The 27,660-nt window shown below is 35.1% G+C and overlaps 1 protein-coding gene across 4 annotated transcripts in view; it reads left to right on the top strand.

Annotated features, from left to right (window-relative positions):
* Window positions 1–27,660, top strand: part of LOC141459166 (uncharacterized) — a 481,720-nt gene that overhangs the window by 239,407 nt on the left and 214,653 nt on the right. For all 4 annotated transcript variants that reach the window (XM_074137887.1, XM_074137891.1, XM_074137885.1 and 1 more), the window contains one exon: window positions 9,420–9,527. The gene's annotated coding sequence lies outside the window, so the exon portion shown is untranslated. The remainder of the gene's footprint in view (window positions 1–9,419; window positions 9,528–27,660) is intronic.

Below are 27,660 nucleotides of genomic sequence, written 5' to 3' on the forward strand. Positions count from 1 at the left end.
ATATGTTAGTTTCACTATAAATAATGAGGTTATAGGCGCCATGGTAGCCGAGTCTTTAAAGGCGAGACCTGTAAAGCTAAATATGTATTGTTGGTACTGGGTTCGATTCCCCGGTCTAGAGGCCTTGGATTTTATTTATTGGTTAATAAAAACAAAATTTACAGTAAAGTTTGTTTTGCTGGTCTCGCCTCCGTCCACGACACCTAATTTGGTAGTTGGACGTTAAGCTTCGCCTGAAAAAAGTAGGCATTATTAATAAAGAGGTTAATGTAGAGTGATAATATAACTTTATATCTATAAAAATGCGTAAACATTCTGCAGACTAAGTCCATCAAGCTAATGAATTGTTAATAAAACTTTTACAGACCCAACCCTCTGTGTATAGCTCGCAACAAATTATCAACTTTTATTATTACAAATATATATTTTTTTTAAGGAGGAAAAATAAGAAATAATTAATTATAAATAAGGTGAAATTAAATTAAACTTACGTAATTTTTGGGACATTCTTTAACGGTTTTATTTAATTAAATGAGAACAGTTTATTTATTTTACTTAAGCCACTAGTTGATGTTACGTGGACTCCTACCACTAAGAACTGTAGAATTATTTGTACAAAGGCACCAGCACAGCCTCCCTAATTACTTATCCTAGCAGGAGTGGTCGAACTTTTAGATGTTGCACGCCAAGTTCTTGGCGACTACGTTTCTTTTTATTTATTATTATTACTATTTATTTATTTAGAATGGACTTCAAGTTTGCTTTATTTTTTTTAACAAGGACTTTTTTTAGGTACTGACTAATTTGCGTTGTCAATGACGTGGTCAATTTGGTGCCATTTTTAGTAGATAATTACTAACTAATCACTTTTTATTGTCTCATACTAAAAAAGAAATTACTAGAATTCTGCAAATTTACGTAGTGGGATAGGTTAGACCAGTGCTTTACAAAGTCAGATACCAAACAGTAAACGGCACACTGGTAGTGCTGCACGAGACCGAGACGAGGCGAGACTTTATGCAGATCTCGCCTCGGTCTCGTATGACAAGTGCTCGTCTCGGTCTCGGTCTCGTCGAGATATCTCGTTTTTTTTTCAATTTTTATTAAAGTATTAAAAATGAAAAAAAAAATGAACCCAATATCTGAGGCAATCAAAATGAATAAAAAAATGGTTTGCTATTAATAATATTTTCAAAAATTGTTATTATTAAAACTGTCCGGTAGGACAGTTGTATGAGGGTTGATCGTCAAAAACTGCACGAAAAAGCGTAACGTTGAAAAACACCCAACTTTGAATTTTTTTTTCTCTTTTTCTATAGGGTAAAGTCGGGTGAGATGGCCAATCGGGAGAGATGGCAAACATCCGAAATTTAACCGAAATGTCGTCCGACGGCGCTGCGTGACCTCTCAAGTGATGAACGTTCATGTTTGACTAAAGTGAGTTCATTTTGGTCTGCATCAAAGCGTTATTAATTAACTCAGAGAATAAAAACATTATCGTCTCAACAAAAAATTTTATGATAGTTACATACTGCGTGCGGCAGCGAATGTATGTGTCGAAATTTAGAGTTGCTTTCTACATATTAGGCTAATACAATATACATTAATGAATCCTAACTTCTAAAACTGTCAAAAAGTACGCGTTGAGTTATGTTTATCATGTTGGCCATCTCTCTCTAGTATTCGGGACAAATGGCCATCAAACAGTAGGCATAGATGGCCAATTATTTTTATTTTATTTATTTTTTTGAATATATTGGTTTCGTGACCGTAAATTACTAAATTAAGGATTTAGTATTAGCGAGGAATCGGTCAAATAAAAACAAGAACTCGTCTTTTTTGCCAACGTTTCGACAAATATATTGTCTTCTTCAGGGCCTGGATATTACAAATACAAAAATACAAACAATTTATAGAATGAGTAATGTAGAAAATCAGTTAACAAAATTAACAATTAACAAAAACGTTAAACACAAAACATCGGAAAAACCTAACTTCTGTGGCGGTATCTGTGTGTATTGTTTTATAGTGTTCCATTTTTTGGGCAATTATGTTGACTACTAATTCTGTATCTATATAAGGGTTCGTAAGGGTTTTTGGTTTTTCCGATGTTTTGTGTTTAACGTATTTATATTAAAAGAAATTTCCTGATATCTACTGTATTTACTCTTTTGTCAAAGTTTAACATTGTAATTAGTCTATTGTATCTGCCCCGTCTCTTTATAGTCATTACCGACATCCCCGTGTAAGTCCCGCTATATCTGTATAATATTACATATATATTATATATACACCAGAAGGCCAGACTTGAGCTGAGCAGGAGAAGAAAGGGCTAGATTGTTCTGGGAGTTTAGTGACCGAAGCCTATAACGGTCCGCTGTATAAAAGCCAAGGGAGCGGCCCCAGTTGGAGTGGGGGCAGTGTGTGTTTTCCCAGTCAGTGAGTCGCAGGTCTCTAAAAATTAACATTTGAAAAACCAAGACGAGACCGAGATTTCTCAACGAGATACTTGTGCAGCACTACACACTGGAACTGAAATGCTCCCATTTCATTTTGAAAATGACGTATTTTGCTCAACTAGTGCTGTACAATAACAACAATATTACAATCCTACAAAAATACAAGTTTTCGTGGCAGGCTGTAACATTAATAACAAACCCAATCATTCACCTGTCTATACCGTTCTCTGTCATAACAATTAACTACATGTATACAGTAGCAATGAATCGGTCTGGTTGTGGCTTGCAAGTAGTGCACATGTCTCTGTGATCGCTCTGTCTTTTTTGTAATTTTGAGTGGGTTAAAGCGCGTCTATTTTTTTGAAATTCAGTAGACAGTTTTATTTATTAGTTGCTGATATTTCTACCAAGTTTGGTGACAATTGGTTGATTAGTTAATGAGTTATTAATTAAAAACTTCTTAATTTAAACTGAAAATTACTATTGTGAAGTTTAAGAGTGGGGTAAAGTTAAAGGTCTTGTTTATTTATTATTATTTGGAATAAGTGCAAACCATGCCGTCCAATGCTGAGAAGCCTAAAGTGGAGGGGTCCACTCGTGACGTACTGACTACTGGAGCTGGTGGGAGTACCACAGATAAGTTCACAATATTACTTAACAGATTTGATACTATCAGCGCCGATATCAATTCTCTTACGGCTGAACTTAACAGCTTTAAACAGGAAATTAAAACTGAAGTATCTTCTCTTAAAGATATTGTCAAAGAATGTCGATCTGAAAACTCGGCCCTTATAAAGGAAAATAAACTAATGAAAGCTGAGATTAATGTTTTGAAAAATCAATTAAATTTTTGTCTCCAAACTACGCGTTATGACGCTATCAAAATTAGTAATATACCTTTTAAACAGAACGAAAACTTATTAGATATAATCGATTTGGTAAGTCGAGCGATTAAGTTCGACTTTAATAAAGACCAAATTGATCAGTGTTACAGATTGCGATCTAGGTTGCCCGATTCAAATAAAAATTCTCCAATATTTTTAAAGTTTAGCCGCACAGTGGTTAAAAATGAATTTTTGAGAATATCAAGGCTTAATAAAAACCTAATAGCTTCTGATTTGGACCCTGGATTTGATAAGAAAGTTATATTTATCTCAGAATTTATGTCACCTTTTAATAGTGCTTTACATAAAAAGGCGAAACAACTCAAAACTTTGGGCAACCTTACCTATGTATGGTTTAAAAACAACAAGCTTTTCGTACGTGAAACCCCTAATTCACCTGCATTATCTGTCACGGATGAAAGTGACCTACTGAGGTTTATTCCCGAAACTTCTTCTGCTAGAGATAACACTGTAATTTCAACAGCCGACGAGTTTGAGGATATTGACACTGACACCTCTGTATCTTCTAAGGGAAAACTCCAGCTCAAGAAAAGAAAAAGAATATCAAAAAGAGGCCCCCTGGATTCTTTTTTAAACAGGCGCTTTCCAGCAGTGTCCAAAAAGGAAAAGTAAAACGGTTTCATAGTCTCCAAAGTAATTTGCCACTTAATAACCAAATTGTTTCGTCAAAAGAGTTTAATAACACAAACTTTTGTATTTTATTTTGGAATATTGAGGGTTTCAGTAATATATTCAATATTGATAATAGTACTAAAGATTTTTTATTAAAACATAATGTTATCTGTTTTCAGGAAACTTTCTTGCTAAATGATAAAGTCTCTTTACTATCTTTTTTAAGAAAATATGTCCCTTTCGTGGCACCAGCTTGTAAGACCAAAACTATGGGTCGCCCTAGTGGTGGATTAATAACTTTAGTTAAAAAAGTCGATGGCATCGATACTAAATTGTTAATTAGCAGTAAATATGAGCTGTTTATACATTTGCGATCTGAAACCGAGGAGCTTGTCATTGGTCAGATTTATTGGTCCCCCTCTATAGACATAGACATTTGTTTAGAATCTCTCGAAAATGCTTTTATCTCAAATAAAGAAATTAATAATGCCCAGAACTTAATTATTGGTGGAGACTGGAACTGTCGAATCGGCAACCTTAATCAACTTGATTCAGACTGTTTCCCTCAAAACGGAAGTTTTTATGAAAATCGTTTATCACTTGATACAGTTACGAATCTTAGAGGTAAGAAATTAGTGAATTTAATGGAGGACTGGGGGATGATCGTGCTAAATGGGAGAGCTTTAAACGATTGGCCTGGACAGTATACGTGTTTTACATATAACGGAGCCAGCTCTGTCGATATGATATGGGCTTCTTATCCTACATTCGACGTACTTCAAAACTTTAACATACACCCAATTCCTGAAATTTCAACTCACATTCCTTCTTCAGTTAACAGTAAACTTTTTAATTTTTCTTTTAACAATAGTCGCAATTCTTCCAAAAATAAGAACTTAATTTCTAAAAACGTGTTTGATTGGGATCCCCAGAAACTAATTACTTTCTCTCTATTTCTTTCTATTTCCCCTGCATTGTATTTCAATTCTTCTGACTCCAATGAACTATATGAAAATCTAATCGAATGTTTAATTTCTGAAGCAATAAATTCTAAAGTCCAGACAGTTGTCACAACTAATTTACCTCGCGCACAGACTTATTCTAAGAATAATGCTTGGTTCGGACCGGAGTGTAGGGAGGCTAAGAGGGATGTTAAGGTAGCCTTTAAAAATTGTAAATTACACGGCTTCACCCCAGAATCATTAAATAACTATTTAGCTTCAAAAAAATCATACAAAAATACTGTTAAATCGCATAAAATACAATACATAAATAATAATTTAAATGCTTTGGCTAATACGAAAAATTCTGCCGAATTTTGGAAGTGTGTGCGACTCTTTAAAGGAAAATCTAATGATAGCCTACCACTTCCTTTGGATTCGCTGATTTCGTTTTATCGCTGTTTCTATACATCGCCTCTGAATGCTAATATTACATTAGGCAATCTGTATGATTCTTACTTAGATTCGGATATAACAATCGAAGAAGTACAGCGGGCTGTAAAATCTGCAAAAAATAATAAGGCTGTTGGTACAGATGCAATCCCTTTTGAATATTATAAATTACTACCACCAAATTTTGAGCATTATTTAGTAAATTTATTTAATGTTATCTTCCACTCAGGTAGAGCACCCGACAAATGGTCAGAAATTAAAATTAAACCTATTTTTAAAAAGGGAGATAAGTCGGATCCTAACAATTATAGAAGTATTGCCCTCGTTAACACTATGATGAAGCTTTTTACTTCTATCATAACCCAACGACTTTCTAATTGGTCTGAACGAAATAACATTATCCCCGAGGAACAGAACGGATTTCGTGAGTCCAGCGGTTGTATTGATAGCATTTTCACATTGAGTTCTGCCATAAACTTGAATATTATTAAGAAAAATAAATATGTCTTTGCCATATTTGTTGATATGCAGAAAGCATTTGATTCAATTGACCATGCTAACTTGTGGTGCAAACTTCACTCGTTTGGAATTTCTCAAAAAATAATAATTTCATTAAAAAATATTTATGACAAAGCTAATATGCTATTAGATTATAATTATTCGCTTTCAGATCCGATTAATATTACCAGAGGTGTTCTCCAAGGAGAAACAGCTAGCCCTCTTTTGTTTAATCTATTTATTTCCGACATTGCTGATTTTTATAAATCTAAAAATTCATTTGGTATTCCAATCTCCAGCAACTATGATCTATCCATTCTATTATATGCGGACGACATGGTTTTTCTGTCTGATTCGTGGCATGAATGCCAAAAAAAACTGAATTTCTTGAAGGAAAACTGTAGTAATAATTCACTTACTGTCAACACTGACAAAACCAAAATTGTAATCTTCCATAAAGCTGGAAGAAAGAAAACATTTAAGCCGCTTGTTTACAATAATCACGTTATTGAGGTTTTAAATTCCTATACATATTTAGGAGTCCAATTTAGTTCTTCCGGAAAGTTTAGGCAGGCCAGTCAGATGTTCATTAAAAAAGCTAAATATGCATCCTCCATCGTTAAAAATATTCTGATTAAGTCTAAGTCTGATTCATGGGCTACTAAGGAGCGACTCTATAAAAGTATAGTAAACGGTTCTCTACTTTATTGTGCTGAAGTCTGGGCTCCCATGTACAGTCGTGATCTTGATAAAGTTCTAAACAATTTCGTTAAAAATATTTATCATTTACCTCGTCTAACTCCCAGTCATTTCATTAGATTGGAGACTGGTCTCCCTCATCCAGAGACTGAAGTAGTGAAAAGAATGGTCTCTTGGCACAATAAAATACAAAATATGACTGACCAGCGGTTACCAAAAATTGTATTTAATGCTTTAAAAGCAATCGATAGTTGCAAGTATAATAACGTAAATTATAACTGGTATACCCAATTTAAGAATAAATTATTGCCTGTTGGTTTTGAACATATTTTAGAATTAAACTCCAGCCTTTCTAGTATTGAAATAAACAATATTGACGAGCGATTCTATAACCATTTGTTGTCCTCTGATATCGACAGGGTCATCCATTCAAATTATAATAAGGAATTTAGACATTTTAGCTCTCTAAAGGGTGGTGAAGATTACTTTGCATTTAGATGTTCCATTAAAAAGCGTAGATTGGTTTCACAAATTCGACTATCAAATTTTGATTCGCCCTCTTTTTATCTTAACAATGAACATTTCAAATTAAACAGTTCGGAAATATGCCCGATTTGCAATTCATGTAATCCCGAGAACTTATTGCATTTTTTAATGGAATGCGCTATGTATAATGACCCTAGGCGCAGATATCTGTATAAGTATATTAATAAAAATGTCTCTAATCTCACAAATCTGCATAACATATTAACAGTTAATTCCAAAGAAAAATTAAATGACATTTACTATTTTGCAATAGAAGCCTTAAAAATACGACAACTAATATTATTGTAATAAGATACTTAATGATAACATTGTGTGTGTTTCAACTATTATTGTCATTATTATTATACTTTCTTCAACAATACAGTTATTTCCGTACTCTGCCCTCTCAAACTTAATAAAATGTACAAAATCTAAAATTGAGCATCATATGTTGGCATGTTAGCCTCTTTTCTTTAATATTGTATTTTTCATCTATCTTTCTTTTTTCTTTTTCAGTATTCTAGTTTTGTAAATTTAATTGTATAATTATTGTAAGAATTACTTTTATTTTCTAGTTTTGTTTACAAATGAAAACCAGACCCATTTGTAAAGAGTGTAACTCTAAAAACAAATAAATACTATTCTATTCTATTCTATTCTACAGTAGCAATGAATCTTATGACAAAGAAATTCTTTATTTTAATGCCCATTATTGATGCCATCAAGAAGTGCCCTGTAATTCATGTAAAATTGTGAAATCCGTAACTAAATAAAGTGATTAAAAGCAACTCTAAATGAGATTAAAGTTACCAAAAACTAAGCAGTCAATAAAGAAGAACGAAAACTATGACATACTTTACTAAATCTCTATCTTGGATCCTCTTGAAGCAAGTTAACTCCAGTCTTCCAGTGGTCAAGCTACATAATGATAAAACTGCATTGCTTTAATTTGTATATTTGACTAGCCTATTGTGGTGTTAAAATTTGTGTTACGTTGTTAATTTTATATTTATCAGAGCAATTGGAAATTAGGGTTAGTACTTAACCTTCCAGCGGGCGCGCCCAAAAAGTTACAAAAACGGGCGCGCGTATCTTACAGATAAACTTTGGTATTTTTAATATTTTCTATCAATAGAAGAAATGAAATTAATTAAATAACATCTGTAATTATTAATAATGAAATAACAAATAAAAAAAGACTCAGAAAACGACAGGACTTTTTATTTTTTACAAGCCAATAAGTGCAATTTTACAATCACCATGTTCAGTCACTAGACTGTCTAAAAGTGTTCGCAGTTATTTCCTCCTCGTATCTGAGATATACAATGTATTTTTCTGTCAGTAGAAAACAATATTCTTATAAACAATGTTGAAAATAGTTCAATTTGATGAACACGTATAAAAGAAAAAATATAAATAATTGATAAGTCTGGAATCTTACTCGAATGGTCGCGAGTATATGTCAGGCAAGGATCGACAATTGCAAAGAAATGTACTACCACCAACAAGATGAGATTTTTACTGAAGGAAACTAGTCATGAGGGTGTAGCATTGCTTAAAGGACAGCACCCTCCGCCGCTCCGTCTCTAAACTGCGATTATTTTAGTCTTAGTCTGTGAGATACTCGCGCCCGCTGGAAGGTAATGTGTGTTAAAGAAATATAGTTTTGTTATTAACTGGGAAAGCTAACTGTTAATGATATATTTTAATAAATTGCGTGGCATTTGTACTAATGCTTAGGGTAAGTACAGAAACTGGAATCAGTGAACGAGTTGTTGGAATCGATTCCAACCCTGGAACTGATTCAAATCCAACGACTCCAAAGGTGGACTCGTTCTGCCCATCACTATTGAAATTGTTATGGAGCGCCACTGCCAAGCAGATCTGATGAAGTGAGGTTCGTCTTGTTTAGAAACTAACGGTATTTCCGCCTCATTTTATGTTTCATTTCATTATAGGAATATGAGGTTATACTGTTTTAACTTATAATTAATTTTAATGCAACGCCATTATAATTTTATATTTTTTGCCACGGCACACTTCTACCGTAGCCGCGGCACAGTTGTGCTATAGTAATATAATAAACAAAAGAAGGTGCCACGATAGCTGAGCGGTTAGAGGCGATACCTGTAAAGTTAATATGTATCGTGGTACTGGGTTCGATTCCCCGGTCTTAGGCCTTGGATTTTATTTAATGGTTAATAAAAGAAATTTTACAGTAAAGCATGTTTGCTGGTCGCCTCCGTCCACGACACCTAATTGGTAACTGGACGTAAAGCCCCGCCTGAAATAAACAAAAAATCTTTTTAACACTACTTTTGTTTCAGGATAGAGACACGAATCAATTCTACGAGAAAGAGATGTCCGTGAGATCCTATCCAAGCCGAAACTCCTAAGAAGTAGCAGTGCACTCCCCGCTGTGGCTGCAATAATAGGTGAGCAAGAAAAACTGACTTTTTAAACGTTCTTGGTTACATAAAACTAGAGCAGTAGTGTGCAAATGGGTTAGAGGAGCTAGTAAGCCCTGTGACATCATTACTTTTCCCTCCAAGATATTTTTATTTTCTCTCACACCTCAAGAGGATAAAGTACTATGTGCAGATTTTGGATTAGACCGGTTATACCTGTTTCGAAATTCTCCTAGTAAAAAACAAGAAGATGGCTGATAAATTTGGTGAAGGATCTTCAGCTAACAAGCATATGAGAACTTGTTACCAAAAATGTCCTATAATCTAATAATTAGAGGATAGTAATTGACCCTCTAGAAATAATTGTACTCCAGGATGCCTCTAGTGGTTAAGATATTGCCTGTGCTCAAGGTTTTTTTTGGTACTTTCTCGTACAAAATCTCTGTTAATTAAAGTTGGGCTACACAAAAAAATGTAAATAACAATGCAACAATGGTAATCTTCATGGTAAAGGCTAAGAGATGTAGGTTAATTGCTTCGACTTTGGTTAGGTCACCAGCCTGCCATAGACTGTCCATGAATCGCCTGACCTGCGTGAGATTGGCCTGCAAGTTACCCAAAGCATGTACATTGAAAGTAGTGCTAATAGGCTATGTGAGAAAGTAGGCTATGTGATGTTTGATGTAATTTTAGAACAGCCACAAAGTCTGGCATGAGCGAGCCGACAATGTAACTAAATAAATAAAATTACGAATTAAATAGACAAGTAATAAGGCGCCACGGTAGCCGAGCGGTTAGAGGCGATGCCCGCGGTGCTAGATGTATCGTGGTACTGGGTTCAATCCCAGGTCTAGGACTTGGATTTTATTTAATGGTTAATATGAGAAATTTGACAGTAAAGTATGTTTGCTAGTACACGACACCTAATTGGTAGTAGGACGTAAAGCCCGGCTGAAAATAATAATTTTCAGTCATTAATAATTGAATTTCTACTAAGTATTGGACTGACAGACAAACTACAGACTGACACATGTTCGTAATAATAACAGGGCATGGCAGAATCTGACATTATCCAAACGGATCCCAGATAATAGACAACCCCTTCTACACCAGGGACAACACGTACAAATTAGTGAACGGCTAATTGACCACTGTTCACTATTGACACGACATAGAAAAAACATGATATAACATGATAGACAAGTGAACAGCGCTGTCCATCTCTATAAAGATTGATGCTTCTAGTTACAACTATTATGCATTTTTTCTTTTTTATTTTAATTTATTTCAAAAATAGAAATGTATTTGTAAACACGACATAGATTATTTAACACGTGTTGAATATATTTTTAGAAAAACTTCCTTTTAACAAGGATACTCTGTGTCTATTTGAGCGGCCAAATCGAGATTACCTTGGTCTAAAGCTTGAGAAGGTATTATTAAGCAATCTCAATCTACAATTACTTCTTGTCACCACAGGGTACTAACTGGCGTCTTTTAATTTAGTAGGCCGTTGATTCAAATTCCTTGTCAATGAATTTAATTTCATTATTATTATTTGAATAGAATAAATCTTTATTACACTAAATATGTACAAAAATAAATAAATATTCGAAGTGCCAATGTACAAAACATTATAACCTTCATAACAAGTGAGGATAACAAGAAAGGTTAAGGTGTAGGATACAGAATGCAGGCAAAAAGGAGAGGAATAACCTGCAGCTAGTGTAGAAAGATAGAGAAGGATGTGTTTTAGTCTTTTGTGTCCTGTAGGGAATAGAAGGATCAGTAAGAGGCTATGTCGTAGTTGAGAGGATTAGGGTGACAGTCTAGGATGGAAAGGAGTTTGAGCAGACGATTTTGGATATACGGAGTGTACGGGGGATAATGGAAGCAGTCTCGTGGAGTGAGTAAATTCTAGTGCGTCGAGGAGAGTCGGTCGCTAAGTCTGAGAGATTTGTTCTTGTGTTGTCCTGGAGTTTCTTGATGTTGCTACTACAAGTCCAGGCTCCAGGCGGGGCAGGCGTAGAGCAAGTTCGGCCTGATGTCCCACTTTGTAAAGGAGGTGTTTGTTGGTCTACAGTCTTTTGGAGTCACGTGAGAAAAGAGGAGATAATAGTCTTATAGTCCAGTTTGCCTGCGTTTACTTTGTCCTGAACGTGTGTAGTGAAAGTCAGTTTGTTAGTCTAAAGTTAGGCCTAGGTACATAACGTGGGTGGACCTCGGGATAAGAGAATTATTACGTCTGATTTGTCGATTAAAAGAGGGTCTGCGTTTGGTGAAGAGTATGGCGTTTGTCTTATCACTTAGTGCAGAATTTGGTTAGTCTGTCTATTGCAAGAGTAAGTCTATTCTCCAAGATGACGTGTAAAAGGCCACGTCATCAGCGTACAAGGCAAGGTTGACGTGAGGAGGTTTAAGAGGAGGATTGTTATTATTATTCAAATGATTTAAGGCGCATCAACATCTAAAATTGTTGGCGCCCGGAGCTAGCGTTCTCTCGTTTCAGACAACACTGTCCATCACCGTACAGTAAGCTATAAAGAAGCTCTTAGGAAGAGAAAAAAAATCTAAGGACCAGCAGCTGGATTCGAACCCGGGCGCTAACCCCACAGCTAACCTCACAGCTAATCCCTTCCCTCATTTAATTATTACAGATAATTGTTATTTGTTAGAGTTGCTGTTTGTGTAGTGGTCAGGAACATGGATTAGTAAGTAGGAGCTCTCCAGTTCGTATCCCTTGTATAGCTAATTTTTATTAGTTTGAAAAACTAAAATTTAACATTAAAATATGTGCTTTCGCCCCACGAGCGCGACACATAATCGGTAGTTAGACGTTAAAACGTTAGACGCTGCGTCTAAAAAAAAAAATTGGCGACTTCTTTAATTATATTTCGAATTTCTGAACTTCGGCAGATGGTTTTCTATGCCCGTTTTCTTTTCCTTTTGTCGGCAATTTGTATTTTGAATGCATATTTTTCTTTTGATTTTTAGAATTTCATTATATTATTACTGAATGGTATTTCTATTGTATATTTTATTTCTTTTTATTGGAGTTTGTACATAAAATATCAAGTTGAATTAACTTTTTATCTTGGGAAGACAAAAAACTAACACCCACAAAACCATTTTTTATAAAATACTTTTTCAAATTTAGAAAACACAAAATTTGTCATAATTCCAATACTTTTTTCAGTAAAGTATAAATGAAACCCCATTTCTGCGATGTCAAGTCTAACGTTATTATTAAGTTGCCCGCAGTATCTCAAGTTTTAATCTTACCTTTCTTCCAGCAACAAGTCTTAACTTTGTTCTCCTTTATCTGTTCTTTCTACTCTAAATCACCCTGGCTGCATGTACCCTTTTGTTCCATTCTGTTCTGATAGTTCTTCTTGGGTAATCAATTTTAAATGGCTCAATCTTTTGTCCGTTTTAAATAAACTATGAACATTTAGCGGCAACGAAGAGCCTAAGGCTTCCCATACACGCGCGATCATCACGTCTGAATGATAAACCGAAGTGACTGCGCAGTTCTATACAAAAACTTCGGTATTTTCATTGAGCTAGGTCAGTGTTTGTCTAAGAGTGAGGGTGCTTCGTTCCTTTCACTTATTGGAACGTATACTTCACGTTGTGTAACATGAGCTACACTAAGTTCAAAAGGCTGCCACGAACAAAGTGCTCTTAGGTGAAGTTAGAAACGATAGAAACACATGCTAATCAGTAATGCGGTAATAACAACAACAAAAAATTAAATAAAATAACAACGTTGGCTCATTTTTGGCGGTAAACCTGAGGAGAATTTAAGAATAGGAGGGAAAAATACCGGTAGCTTCCGCCAACTCATTGCTATAACACATACATTGACAGGCGGCATTTTTCCATTCTAAATTAAATTCCAGCAAAACTAATGAAGATTTTGCATTTTTCCCTATTTTTTAAACTACTGAATCCAAAAATAGCCGACCTAATGTGTATAATATACGGTTGGCATTAAAGTACAATGTTAGAAACAGAAATTGAGGGAATTCCAGCAAAACTAATGAAGATTTTGTGTTTTTCCATATTTTCTGAACTACTGGATCCAAAAATAGCCGACCTAATGGGTATAATATACGGTTGGTATTAAAGTACATTGTTAGAAACAGAAATTATGGAAATTCCAGCAAAACTAATGAAGATTTTGCATTTTTCCCTATTTTCTGAACTACTGAATCCAAAAATAGCCGACCTAATGTGTATAATATACGGTTGGTATTAAAGTACATTGTTAGAAACAGAAATTATGGAAATTCCATCAAAACTAATGAAGATTTTGCATTTTTCCATATTTTCTGAACTACTGGATCCAAAAATAGCCGACCTAATGGGTATAATATACGGTTGGTATTAAAGTACATTGTTAGAAACAGAAATTATGGAAATTCCATCAAAACTAATGAAGATTTTGCATTTTTCCCTATTTTCTGAACTACTGAATCCAAAAATAGCCGACCTAATGTGTATAATATACGGTTGGTATTAAAGTACATTGTTAGAAACAGAAATTATGGAAATTCCATCAAAACTAATGAAGATTTTGCATTTTTCCCTATTTTCTGAACTACTGAATCCAAAAATAGCCGACCTAATGTGTATAATATACGGTTGGTATTAAAGTACATTGTTAGAAACAGAAATTATGGAAATTCCATCAAAACTAATGAAGATTTTGCATTTTTCCCTATTTTCTGAACTACTGAATCCAAAAATAGCCGACCTAATGTGTATAATATACGGTTGGTATTAAAGTACATTGTTAGAAACAGAAATTATGGAAATTCCATCAAAACTAATGAAGATTTTGTGTTTTTCTATATTTTCTGAACTACTGCATCCAAAAATAGCCGACCTAATGTGTATAATACGAGGTATGTTCAAAAAATAAGGTGAATTTTCAAATTTCGCGGGCTACGTACATTCGAATTTCGATTGTTTTTTTTTTTTATGTTGGTACACTTGTCTCGAACATATTTTCAAAGTTGTAGCTATATAGCATGTTTAGTTTGTATGTTAGAGGCATAAATAAGACAAGTGTTTTGTGAGTTCGGCGATTTTCTTCTGTCGAAAAAAATGGATCAACGAATTTGCATCAAATTTTGTGTAAAAAATGGAATTAAGTGTTAAAAAACACTTGAAATGTTGAGAGTGGCGTACGGTGAGAGTACTCTGTGTCAAAAAAATGTTTACAAGTGGTACAAGCTTTTCACAGAAGGTCGAGAAGATGTGAATGACGACGCTCGCCCTGGACGCCCCAGCACATCAACAACCGATGAAAATGTTGAGAAGAATCGTCGAATCACAATTAGAGAAGTTGCTGAGGTTGTCGGCATATCGGTTGGCACATGTCCTGCAATTTTTTTCGGAAATTTTGGGCATGAAGCGTGTAGTAGCGAAGTTCGTTCCAAAATTGCTGAATTTTGATCAAAAAAACCGTCGCGTGAGCATCGCTCAGGAATTGTTGAATGACATTATCATGTCTCAGCCACCGTATTCACCAGATTTGGCGCCCTGCGACTTTTTCCTGTTCCCATGATTGAAGAGACCCATGAAAGGACGGAGATTTGCGACGATTGAGGAGATAAAAACCGAATCGCTGAGAGAGCTCAAGAACATACCAAAAAGTGCATATCAGAACTGTTCCGAGGATTGGAAAAAACGCTGGCACATATGTATTATATCTGAGGGGGACTACTTTGAAGGAGACAAAATAAAAATCGATGAATAAATAAATATTTTTTAAGAAAAATGAAAATTCACCTTATTTTTTGAACACACCTCGTATACGGTTGGCATTAAAGTACATTGTTAGAAACAGAAATTATGGAAATTCCATCAAAACTAATGAAGATTTTGTGTTTTTCCATATTTTCTGAACTATTGCATCCAATACCAGTCGACCTAATGTGTATAATATACGGCATTAAAGTACAATGTTAGAAACAGAAATAATGGAAATTCCAGCAAAACTAATGAAGATTTTGCATTTTTCCCTATTTTCTGAACTACTGGATCCAAAACCAGTCGACCTAATGGGTATAATATACGGTTGGTATTAAAGTACATTGTTAGAAACAGAAATTATGGAAATTCCAGAAAAACTAATGAAGATTTTGCATTTTTCCATATTTTCTGAACTATTGCATCCAATACCAGTCGACCTAATGTGTATAATATACGGTTGGCATTAAAGTACAATGTTAGAAACAGAAATAATGGAAATTCCAGCAAAACTAATGAAGATTTTGCATTTTTCCCTATTTTCTGAACTACTGGATCCAAAACCAGTCGACCTAATGGGTATAATATACGGTTGGTATTAAAGTACATTGTTAGAAACAGAAATTATGGAAATTCCATCAAAACTAATGAAGATTTTGTGTTTTTCCATATTTTCTGAACTATTGCATCCAATACCAGTCGACCTAATGTGTATAATATACGGTTGGCATTAAAGTACAATGTTAGAAACAGAAATAATGGAAATTCCAGCAAAACTAATGAAGATTTTGCATTTTTCCCTATTTTCTGAACTACTGGATCCAAAACCAGTCGAGCTAATGTGTATAATATACGGTTGGCATTAAAGTACAATGTTAGAAACAGAAATAATGGAAATTCCATCAAAACTAATGAAGATTTTGTGTTTTTCCATATTTTCTGAACTATTGCATCCAATACCAGTCGACCTAATGTGTATAATATACGGCATTAAAGTACAATGTTAGAAACAGAAATAATGGAAATTCCAGCAAAACTAATGAAGATTTTGCATTTTTCCCTATTTTCTGAACTACTGGATCCAAAACCAGTCGACCTAATGGGTATAATATACGGTTGGTATTAAAGTACATTGTTAGAAACAGAAATTATGGAAATTCCAGCAAAACTAATGAAGATTTTGCATTTTTCCCTATTTTCTGAACTACTGGATCCAAAACCAGTCGACCTAATGGGTATAATATACGGTTGGTATTAAAGTACATTGTTAGAAACAGAAATTATGGAAATTCCATCAAAACTAATGAAGATTTTGTGTTTTTCCCTATTTTCTGAACTACTGGATCCAAAACCAGTCGACCTAATGGGTATAATATACGGTTGGTATTAAAGTACATTGTTAGAAACAGAAATAATGGAAATTCCAGCAAAACTAATGAAGATTTTGCATTTTTCCCTATTTTCTGAACTACTGGATCCAAAACCAGTCGACCTAATGGGTATAATATACGGTTGGTATTAAAGTACATTGTTAGAAACAGAAATTATGGAAATTCCATCAAAACTAATGAAGATTTTGTGTTTTTCCATATTTTCTGAACTACTGGATCCAAAACCAGTCGACCTAATGGGTATAATATACGGTTGGTATTAAAGTACATTGTTAGAAACAGAAATTATGGAAATTCCAGCAAAACTAATGAAGATTTTGCATTTTTCCCTATTTTCTGAACTACTGGATCCAAAACCAGTCGACCTAATGGGTATAATATACGGTTGGTATTAAAGTACATTGTTAGAAACAGAAATTATGGAAATTCCATCAAAACTAATGAAGATTTTGTGTTTTTCCCTATTTTCTGAACTACTGGATCCAAAACCAGTCGACCTAATGGGTATAATATACGGTTGGTATTAAAGTACATTGTTAGAAACAGAAATTATGGAAATTCCATCAAAACTAATGAAGATTTTGCATTTTTCCCTATTTTCTGAACTACTGGATCCAAAACCAGTCGACCTAATGGGTATAATATACGGTTGGTATTAAAGTACATTGTTAGAAACAGAAATTATGGAAATTCCATCAAAACTAATGAAGATTTTGTGTTTTTCCATATTTTCTGAACTATTGCATCCAATACCAGTCGACCTAATGTGTATAATATACGGTTGGCATTAAAGTACAATGTTAGAAACAGAAATAATGGAAATTCCAGCAAAACTAATGAAGATTTTGCATTTTTCCCTATTTTCTGAACTACTGGATCCAAAACCAGTCGAGCTAATGTGTATAATATACGGTTGGCATTAAAGTACAATGTTAGAAACAGAAATAATGGAAATTCCATCAAAACTAATGAAGATTTTGTGTTTTTCCATATTTTCTGAACTATTGCATCCAATACCAGTCGACCTAATGTGTATAATATACGGTTGGCATTAAAGTACAATGTTAGAAACAGAAATAATGGAAATTCCATCAAAACTAATGAAGATTTTGCATTTTTCCCTATTTTCTGAACTACTGGATCCAAAACCAGTCGAGCTAATGTGTATAATATACGGTTGGCATTAAAGTACAATGTTCGAAACCTAAATTGTGGAAATACTTTAAAATTAATGATGATTTTGTATTTTTTTTTTAATTTCTAAACCTGTACTTGCGAGACTAGCCGACCTTTTGTGTATACATTGTACACATTGGCCTGGCGCCTGTTTCTAACATTGTATTATTTTATAATAATACACGCTTGTCCAAATACTCATTTGCCGGATGACGTTGTGCTTATTTAAGAAAGAAGCATTCATCTTGATTGGGATTTGCTCGGTGTACAGTCTGCCCTATCGTAGTTTCTTTAAATATGCGCCAGGTTTTCCGTCGACTCGCTCACCTCGTTTGCATCGTTCAAATGATTTTCTACTAGCATTCCATGTTGTAATATGTAGGCACTTCCAAATACAGTAGTGTTTTCGCAAACGTGTCATTGTGGACATAACTGGAAAATAGGCATATATAAAAACATGCCCGTATTCGAATGCAACGTTGTGTCAAAATTTCAAAACAATCGGTGAAGAACTTAACTTTTATATTTTTATTTATATATATAGATAATCTTGTTCATTAATAAAGTTTTAAGCAATTAGTTTTCTGAGCATTTTACAATAGAATTGGCTTATATATTATAGAAGAAATACTAATTTTGGTCTAATCTTGGGGAATACTAGCTGCACAAAGTAGAGCGTACAAAAAAAGCTGTCCAATTTCATTAAAGGTATCCAATAAAGTTAAGTAATAAACTTGTCAGGCCTTAATTAGAACCCCGAAGCTAAATAGGAGCCATCCATGCGTTCTGTAGATAGATGGGTGGAACTAGTCAACAATGGTGAGAATAAGGCGTTAAGGAATTGAATGTAACCAGCACTGTTTGGCAAAGTCTTTACACAGTTGAATCGGATTTGTCATCCGGTGCTCTGTCGTGCACTTTGGTTTCCTTCCAATATTTTAATCGCTTCACACTGCTGCCCATATCTTTTGGCTCATGCACACAGCTAAAGCTGTTTGCTAGGTAAATTGGCTAGCGAGCCGAAGTTTTTTAATTTAAAGCCACTTTTACAGGAAGGCTGAGTTATGTTCCTTACCACATTAATGTAGTTGCACTTATAAAAATGAATGTTTTATGTCGAAACACTGTGCTCCACATGTGAGCGTCAATATCCTATTAAATATTTGTTACCTTTCATAGTTAATTATAGGTTTTTATAGCTTTAACTTCCGAGTTATGTTACACCTCTTGGGCTACAGCCTAAACTGAAAGCACTGACCGTCAAGTTTATAGATTGAGGAACTTTTCTCGTCTAATATACCCCACTTCCGCCAAAAATACAAAATAAAAATACCACATATCTCTGCAAATGTTACTTTTATGAGCAAGCGTAGATACTATATTTTAGTAGTTAACTTGATCAGTCTGAAAGATTTTTTTTGTTGCAAATAAGACACTTTTTGGATAAAAAAAAAAAATAACTATTTTATTTAGGGGAAGGGATTAGCTATGTGGTTGTATTGGATTCCCATGCGGAGGTCCCCGGGTTCGAAACCAGCTGCTGGACCCTCAGATTTTCTCTTCCTGGGAGCTTCTTACAGCTCATTGACCGATGATGAGACAGTGTTATACTGTCCGGAAGCTAGCAGTGCACTGAAAAAGGAAGGAAAAATCTGCAGCTAGTGTGGAAAGTCAGAGAAGGATATGTTTTAGTCTTTTGTAGAGAATATAAGGATCTGTAGGAGGCTATGTCCGCGGCAGAGTGGATTAGGATGACAGTCTAGGATGGAAAGGAGTTTTAGCAGACTGATTTTGGATATAGAAGTGTACGGGGGATAATAGACACAGTCTCCGTGGAGTGAGTCGATTCTAGTGCGTAGGAGGTGAGTCGGTCGCTAAGTCTGAGAAATTTGTTCTTGTGTTGTCCTTGAGTTTCTTGATGTTACTTACTAGTAACATCCCCAGCCGGAGCTGGCGTAGAGCAACATCGGCCTGATGACCCACTTTGTAAAAGAGGAGTTTGTTGGTCCACAGTCTTTTTGGAGTCACCAGAGAGTAGAGGAAATAATAGTCGTGTAGTCCAGTTTGCCTGAGTTTACTTTGTCCTGAACGTGTGTAGTGAAAGTCAGTTTGTTAGTCCAAAGTTAGGCCTAGGTACTTAATGTGGGTAGACCACAAGAAGGTCTGCGTTTGGTGAAGAGTATAGCGTTAGTCTTATCATGGTATATTTAAATTCTCCACTTAGTGCAGAATTTGGTTAGTCTGTCGGTGGCTAGAGTAAGTCTGTGTTGGTGATGGTTAACAAACGCTCCAAAGTGACATGTATAAAGCCACGTCATGAGCGTACAAGGCAAGGTTGACATGAGAAAGTACAGAACGTATTGGAATCCCAAGCGGAGATCCCGGGTTCGAATCCCTTCCTTTAGATTATCCCTTCCTAGAAGCTTCTTACAGCTCACTGTCCGGTGATGGTTAACTAACGTTATCTGTAATGAGAGAACACTGTCCGGAGGCCGGCGGTGCACCAAAAAAAAAACAAGTTGCGGGCCTGCCAACCATCTTAGATATTGTATTTTGTTAGATAAAATTCGTAAAGTAATGATTTCGCTCTCGTAGCCATGATTTGTGCGTTCTACCATAAAATTTACTTAATCTAAGACATAAGTATTATAGTTTTGGTGGGTGTGGGCCTTAATTGAAGCGGTTGTTCGGCTAGCAATTCCAGCCACCTGGCTACCCAATTTGGTAAGAATTTAGTTTAGTAAGCTAACGTGCTTACTATAGCTGCAGACAGCTGAACGTTATTGGTACACGTGCTTACTAAGCTCAGCGCCAGTGGCACGTTTATCTCTACCTACTACCTTCTTCTCCATGTTTTTGTATCGACGAGTTTATTTATTCTATTGCTTGAAGTTTCTTCTGTTAGTCGCTAAAGAAAGTATTGCACTTTAAACTTTAAAAAATTTCAATGCAAATATTTGCTCAGAGGTCTCCTTAAATTGAATTAAATCAGGTCTGACATGCTAGTAAAATATTCTTCAGCTATCATTATTACTCTATATGAAATTAAATCTTAGCTGAAATTTTGCACCCCGTATTTATGATTGATATTTTGGCCAAAACGTCTGGCTCTCATTACTATTTCTAAGAATATCCCTGATCTTAAATTCACTAAGATGCTCCTTAATATCTGTCCAGTGCCAAATATGCTTATGCCCGGCCTTCAGGAAGCGAGCAATGCCAAAATAATGGTACACCATTTATCGCAGCTCATGCAATACAACTTACAGATGGCGTTAAAGAAATTCTTGGCCTGTCAAAAACGGCTATAGTTGGTTTTAGCAGGTCCCGTATCCGCCAGTTGGTTCAGGTGTTGAGTGGACATGCGAATTTAGCGTACCATCTTTTCAAATGCGGCCTTACCCAGTCGCCAATTTGCGCTGGCTGTGGGGAGTCCTGAGAGACTGTGAGGCACTTTGTAGAGGTGTGTCCCGTTTATTCTCTAAAACTAGGATTCCTCGTCTTCCGGAGATTAAATGTTTCCCTTCCCGGAGATTGTGGCATCCGATAATCTTTACCAGAACTCTCTAGGTTTATTCCAGTGTCCTGGGCGATTGAGTCGCCATGTACCCTAGTGTCCTGTTGCTACTTTATTAGCTTATGGTATTGGCATGTGGCAACCTTTAGCCGGATTTGTTATTTTAAAGCCCCGGTATCCCTCATGAGATGAAGGGTGGACGGGGAACAATGGGCATTTTGGATTGCCTGCGTTCCTTCCCCTTTCTGGTGGAACCGCCCTTTTAATACAATCTACAATCTACAGATAGCGTTGGTTACCCTTCAGATACTATTCAGGTGACCCCAGTCACTAAAAGCCTTCAATTCTTCTTGCCCATTTCTAACTAGTACCTTGTACTATTCTGGTTAACCGTTTTTACAAAACACTTGGCCAGACAACAGCCTCTTATCACTCCATGCAGAGTCCTTCCAACTCCCTTACGATCTACTCCCTGATAATCTCGTCACTGCAACGTTTCAAGATTGCAAGGACCACAAAATAATGTGCTGGTTCCCATTCTTGCAACTACATCAGCTTTGTCATTTTTCTCTGTTTTTTATTGCTACGGTATTTTTTAACTACCGTTTTATTAAATAATAATTGTTCAAAACTTAAATGGTTACTTCGCTTTTTGTTCCTTCTCCAAAAATTGACATACGAGTGAATTAATAATTTGATATCAGCGAAAAAGTCGGTTAAACAACATTTGCATTTTTGTATTTACACCCCTCTGTTCGGGGTAGGGTTTTATTTAAAATAAAAACATCCATATGGTCTTGAAGCTCAATAAATGCGCAACTTTTTCTGAAATTATGTGACTCTTTGATTCATTAATCATTGAAAAAATGCAGTTGAAAATTTGTACAAAAATCATCGAAAACGATTTTTTTAGACAATAAAGTCAAAATTTCATTGTTTATAAGGAACGTTTTGAGGCTCTGGGTTAAGCAGATTTATAAGAAATTTAATGCTCTTTCGTTTGGAATAAGCAGATTTGTTGTAGGATAAAGGATAGAAAAGTTACGGCCGTTTTTATCGTGAAAAACGCGAATATCGACGGAAAAGTTAAAAATGCAAATATCTTGGACACTATTGAGAATCGGGCCAAAGGGAAGAGAATATTTTTTGTTGCATTTGAGCTGTTGAATCACCTCCCCGAAGTTTCGACTTCTCCTCCGTGTACACCCTGTACATTCCTTCAATCTTTCGAAAAACATTCTGATCTGGATCCTTATTCCGGAATGAATCCTTAAACTATATTTTTCATTGATCTGGTGTCTTAGATAGATGAAAATGGTGCTAATCTTTAAACTAATTCGCTGTTTCCATCACCGAAATCGGGCCAGTCATAGCACGATGTTCCATCTATACACACATAGCACACACCAATTTGTGAAAACCACTTCTCCAATCTCTGGAGTCCTTCAAAAAATACAACAGAACCTCGTTTTAATCCACACATCTGTAATCTCAAACAACTTAATCCAAGATTTTGTACTTAAAAATTATTAAAATTTATATTAAGCCACATATTTGCAAACAACAACAGAAACCAACTCTTCAGCTGTTGAACTCATTGTAATTTTTTTGAAAATTACTGAAAAATATTGCTCCTGTGCGCCTGAAAATTAGTGGTTAGCACGATTCCCAGGCGTATGCTTGATATTCTTGCAAAACACCGATCAATGTAAGTGTGCAACAGATGGTGCAACAGTTAACAGAAATATATTATTCCCAAATAATTTCCCTATTTCTAAATTATTAATAATAAAAATGAGGCTGCAGATGTTCATGATGTTATTTCAACCATCAAAGAAAACTAAAACACTTTTACGAATTTTTTTAGTTTTTCTGTTTTTTACCAAATTTAGGACAAACTTTTCGTGTATAGTTAGCCTTCAATACTAAATAAGTTCAGTATAATTGAAACAAATAGAAAATACGATTAAAAGTATTTATCCAGAACTTACGTGCTGCCGAAATTGAAATGTGATTAATAAATACCAGATTTTGAAATGGCCTAGCAACTTTAATTTTAAAGATATCGAATTGCGGTTTCCGGTTTCTTTTATAACATTTTATACTCTTTAAAACTGTGTATATAAAAATTAGGGTCAACTGCGAACCCTTACTTTGGACGCGCGTCAGCCGCGTATCCGGGCAGGAATCTAAAATCAAGTCACATATTCTGAAACTAGAGGTGACGGGCAACAAATTTTTCCTCTACCATTTTTTGCTCAGATTAACCATTTAAGCATGAAATGCATTTGAACCGTCTTAAAATGAACACCCTGTATAATATCATTAGTTACTATTCAAAAAATAAGGGAAGTTACGATTTGAACTTTTTTTCCATCATCAACAATTACCGAGAAAAAGAAGATGGACAACTTAGCCCGGACACCCTGTATTTTGCTGTGAGTATTGAGAGAAATAAAAAACATTATTATATTGTTACTGTTTTTCAGCAGTATGAGAAATCCAATTTAATATATATTTCTTTCTGTGAAATGAAAAAGCTAAACCTGCTAGGAGAGTACCTGTGGCAAATAGGGGATGAAATCAAGTTGATTCTCGTCAAAGAGACAATGCCAACCTTTTTATATAATTGAAAAGTTATTGGAAACTGTAGTGATGAGAAACTCTTCTAAAGCTTTCCTAAATAATTTTGAACTGTAGTCCACTCTAGTCTTTTCTGCTTTAGCCCAAGATATTAATATTAATGTCACAAAGAAGAAGTACTCCTTTCAAGAACGGCGTCCATAACTTTCACCAACTCTTATACGAGGAGTTTTTATTAAGGAAAGTTATTAATCAGAGACCTCTTTAAAGACTCTGTACATTAAAAAAAGATAATAAATTTTTGAAGATCAGTCATCCTCGCTCAGTGTAAGAGGATCTATTATTCTTGCTGATTTATTTATGGTTTAAATTATTCGTATTTTAATTATTATATAATTATTGTTTTATTGCTACTGCATTTTTTACTTCCGTTTTATTAAATAATAATTGTTAAAAATTAAAATGGTTACTTGTTTTTTTGTTCCTTCTCCAAAAATTGACATACGAGTGAATTAATTATTTGATATCAGCGAAAAAGTCGGTTACGCAACATCCCAGTTTTCTGCATTTACACCCCTCTGTTCGGGGTAGGGTTTTATTAAAAACCAAAACATCCATATGGTCTTGAAGCTCAATAAATGCACAACTTTTCCTGTAATTGGGTGACTCCTTGATTCATTAATCATTGAAAAAATACAGTTGAAAATTTTAACAAAAATCATCGAGAACGAAATTTTTAGACATTAAAGTAAAAATTTCATTGTTGATAAGAAACATTTTGAGACTCTGGGTTAAGCTGATTTATAGGAAATTAAATGCTCCTTCGTTTGGAATAAGCAGATTTGTTGTAGGATAAAGGATAGAAAAGTTACGACCCGTTTTTATGGTAGAAAACGCGGAATATCGACGGTAAAGTTAAAAATGTAAATATCTTGGACATTATTGAGAATTGGGCCAAAGTGAATTAGAATATTTTTTTTTGTTGCATTTGAGCTGCTTGAATCACCTTTCGAAGTTTCGACCACTCTTATCCGAGTACACCCTGTACAATATTTTTATCATACAACTCCTTTAAACTAGCCACTCACTTCTGCAATTGACGGATTCAGTATTTGAATGCGGTTTTTGAAATTGCGGGCAGGTAATTTGTCTCATTCTTTATGATGTATTTTCTGAACTAAAATCTGGTACTTTTCATAAGCATTTTTTACAGCCTGCTGATAATGTGAAAATAGCACTCAGAGCGTTTTCAGGTTGTGGCATAGCTTTTCGCCAGGAAATTCTGTGAGAAAAACAATGTCTAATTTTTTAGACTGGCTTTACGTCTAACTACCAATTAGGTGTCGAAGACGGAGGTGACTAGCAAATATACTTTACTGTAAATTACTTTTATTAAACCATTAAATGAAATTCAACGCCTGGACATTTAGGATTTACAAATCAGTAAGACTTTATACTTTCGATATTCAGTTCCCACAAAGCACAGAGAGCCTCTGTTACCTCATGGAAGTCATGGAAAAGAAAGAAATGAAAGAGGTTGCAGAGCAACTACTTTTTTTTTTTTTGAAATAAATGGATTTTGAAAAACATAGAACTATTTCTTTTTTTCACCATTTGATTGAGGTATTAGAAAGCAACTGTGAATATATGTTGGTTCTTTCCAGCCGTCGTAAACAATAGATGCTTAAAGATCAAAAATATAATGAATAAACGAGACATGCGAAGTTAATGTGTATTGTGGTACTGGGTTCGATTCCCGGTCTATAGGCCTTGGATTTTATTTAATGGTTAATAAAAGAAATTTACTAAGTATGTTTGCTAGTCGCCTCCGTTCACGACACCTAATTTGGGTAGTTGGACGTTAAGCCCTGCCTGAAAAAATAGGCGATTACTTTACTTTTTTTATAATGAATAAATAAAATAATTATAAGACTTAGACCACGAATCGAACCCAGTATCCATAATATCTTAGCTTTGCTGACCACGCCTCTAACCGCTCGGCTGTCGTTGGCGCTTAGGAAACTCTGTAACAAATTTTGTAGGATAGGCCGGGTGCATTATGGAAAGAAGAAGTAACCATGTCCCCGCAGAAATCTCAAATTCATGCGAATTTTTAGGTCAATGGATTTCCACGCGCAGATCCTGGGTTCTAATCCTATTGCAGGTCTTTAGATTCTCTCCTTCTTACATCTAACGATCCAGTGATGGATAATGTTGTCTGTACTGAGAGAATACTGTCTAGAGGTCGGCAGTGAAAGAAAAGAAACTTCAAGTCCCCAATGACAGATGCGGCTTAAACTAGAAAAGAAAGATAAACGCAATAAGATAAATCATGGGGTTTCTAGTAACCAATAGATCAAAAATTTTGGGGGAATCACCATTTTGGTTTCCATAGCAACAAGATGAAATAAATCATGACCAGAAATGCGTGTGTCATAGAAGTTTTTGATAGCCATTATAAAGCATACACCGCTAGCAATACCCTAGAGATACGGGTGGGCAGGCAAATGGCGCTGCTATCCTGGTACCGCAAATTAAACGTGACGGCTATGTGTACTGAGCGTGCTTGCATGCAGTAATTGTTGCATGTTTGACGAGACAACCTTGTTCAAACAACCGTCTCAACCAGCGCTGAACATCATCATCATCAATTTTCTACGGCCTGTGAAACTAGAACCCAGCAAAACGGATATTTTAGGGTTTTAAACACCAAGTTCTTACAATTTAACCCTTCATCGGGCGCAATAGTTTTGTAACCCCATGGGTCGCAGCTAATCTGTGAGATTAATGACCAAATATCTGTTAATTTCATCCAAAAATGTTAAGGAAACGAATGGAAAATTTCAGTTTATTTCAATTTTTCATTTAAAAAATAAAAAACTTGTTAAGTAGAATGGAACATTAACGTGAATAGAAAAAAATCACAGAAACCCCTAATTTTGGAGGTGCACATATTTTGTAAATATGCGATAGTTTATTAGCATTATTATCCAAGAAATTCCTGTACGTATTGGTGTCCGCTTTGTTCAGAAGAGCAAAAAAATGACCATGAGCCATCTCCGAACGTTTCTGTCGACGTTCTTGTTTATTGTCCGAATCCCCTTCTCTTTCTTCTATTCAATATTATTCAACAAAAGACACTCGTTGCAAAAATAGTCAATAAGTAGAAAACTGTCTTTTAAATGATAATATGTACTTTGTAACAGATTTTGATAAGAAAACTTGAAAAATTTCAATACCCAAAGAATAACACCATCGGATGTTTAGGAAAATTTAACTGTCTTTCTAACCGTGTCATCAGAATCGAATTCGGACTAAAACATTCTGAGTAATAACAATTTTATTGGAAAAAAAAAGTAATGATTTTAGAAAAAAGAATTAAAGTGACGTCACTCAAGAACAGGGGAAAATATGAAGTTGGCCAATACGTCATTTGAACTCCACTTTAGATGTACTACACATAGTAGGGCTATGGAAAATACGAGGGTCGTTTGAAAAGTCCGTGCAAAGTCAGAGAGATAGCACTACTGGCGCGTATCGAGGTTATGTTTAGTTAATAGCATCTCTTGGAAGAACACACACCAAGTTTCAGCCAGATCGGTCTATTTCTTTGTGTTTGGCATTCGTTTGAATCGAGTGATTTTCAAAAAATGGACGAAAAAGAATTTCGTGTGTTGATTAAACACTACTTTATGAAAGGCAAAACGCCTGAGGAGACTAAAGAGAAGCTTGA

This window comes from Rhodnius prolixus, unplaced genomic scaffold, assembly GCF_049639745.1.
Source record: "Rhodnius prolixus isolate KJV_2025 unplaced genomic scaffold, Rpr scaffold_11, whole genome shotgun sequence".
In the NCBI taxonomy this organism is placed as follows: domain Eukaryota; kingdom Metazoa; phylum Arthropoda; class Insecta; order Hemiptera; family Reduviidae; genus Rhodnius; species Rhodnius prolixus.